Below are 1,673 nucleotides of genomic sequence, written 5' to 3'. Positions count from 1 at the left end.
AGTAGAGACAGGGTTTGGCTTTTGCTCAGGCTGTTCTCAACTCTTGAGCTCAAGCAATCTACCCACCTCTGCTTCCCAGAGTCCTAGGATTACAGGTGGGAGCCACTGTGCCCAGCCAGTTTTATTTATGTTTAAACTTGTTAAAATTTCAGATTAATATGAAGGTACAAATGATTAGGTTACATTGTTTGCATTTGTTAGGTAAAGTTCAAGTTGTAGTTGAGCCCTTCACCCAGGGAGCTGTGCTGTATACTCTTACATTGTGCCCTTTGGGTAAGAGTTTACCAATCCTGCTCCCTCTTTTCTCTGCCTTTTCCCTCCTTTTTTCTGCACCGCTTGAATTTAATTGTGTTTTTTTTCTCTTGTGGGCATGGTGGTTGTTTATCTGTTGGTGTCACATTAGTATTGAGTACATTAGATACTTGCTTTTCCATTTTTGTGGTACTTTACTAAGAAGAATGTTCTTCAACAAAAATATGGAATGCTTCATGAATTTGTATGTCATCTTTGCACACGGGCCATGCCAATCTTCTCTATATTTTAACAATTTTAGTATATGTGCTGCTGAAGGGAGCACTGTGTTTAATCTTTTAAGTTTGTTTCTTTTAGGTTTGAGATTCATAATTATCAGAAGCAGCAGTTAATTTATAGAATCGTATATGTAAAGAGTTAATATGTATAGGCAAAACAACATTTCACAAAATTTGTATTTTTTAAAAAATTATTTACTTTATGAAATTATTTCTGTGATTTTTACTTTGGTTATATTCTCCTGAAAATAAGTGGCATAAGTTTTGTTTAATATGAGTCTCTTAAAGGCTCTTATATAATAATTTAACAGAAAATAACTTTAGAAATTTTTTCTAAAACATGCATAGCAAATATATTTATATAAATTATACTCAAATTTAAAATAAATAGAATTTACCATGTTAAAAATATTTGTATTTATCTTAATGTCATATATATAAATATATATATTAATCACATTTTGGGGGGACTATTTTATTTAGTGTTTTGCTAATGAATACTGGAAATAAATCAGAAATGTAAGTTGCATAACAGATTATGGTCTAGTTCAGACTTTTAAAATAAAGATCACAAATTGATTTGCAAAATTTGGGTTGCGATTATTTTATGGTGATAGGCTTCCTTGAGACAGATTATTTATAGTCTCTACAATTAGAGGAGGGTTTATATCAGTGAGAAGTTTTGAATTGGAATTTTAGACACAGTAGGTTAAATAACTATTCTTAGGATTTAGATAATTTTATATAAGAGATACTCACGTGTTAAATTTCAAAAAGCTGTTTTTAATTATTTCAACTGGTGAGTTAGTAAATATGTTTGCATAAGGTCACAGAAATTCAGGGCAGATTTGTTTGTGTAATGCTCTCAAAGTAGGGGCAAGGATTGTTTGGGAAGCTTTTCATTTTTTTTTTTTTATCTTAAGGAATACTTCTTCCATAAAACTAGAGACCTTGAAAATTATAGTCACAAGTGAAAGTGAGTTTTGAACCTAACTATTGGATTTAACCATCTCATTTAAGAGTCCTTGCACCTTTCATATAGCACAAGAAAAGGATGACTATATTTAGTCAATGAACCTTCCTTATTTGTAATAAAATCTTTCTATCAGAGAAACCTGGAAAATAGCATGATGGTTGCCAATT

The 1,673-nt window shown here is 31.0% G+C and overlaps 1 non-coding gene across 1 annotated transcript; it reads right to left on the bottom strand.

The window, feature by feature from the left end:
- Positions 1–470: 470 nt before the first annotated feature.
- LOC128592906 (U6 spliceosomal RNA) lies at positions 471–577 on the bottom strand. Its single transcript, XR_008382117.1, has one exon. It is a non-coding gene; the product is annotated as a U6 spliceosomal RNA (small nuclear RNA).
- Positions 578–1,673: the final 1,096 nt, after the last annotated feature.

Source organism: Nycticebus coucang, chromosome 8 (genome assembly GCF_027406575.1).
Source record: "Nycticebus coucang isolate mNycCou1 chromosome 8, mNycCou1.pri, whole genome shotgun sequence".
In the NCBI taxonomy this organism is placed as follows: domain Eukaryota; kingdom Metazoa; phylum Chordata; class Mammalia; order Primates; family Lorisidae; genus Nycticebus; species Nycticebus coucang.
Note: the sequence above shows the minus strand (reverse complement) of the source record. Positions and strands in the feature narration are given on the sequence as shown.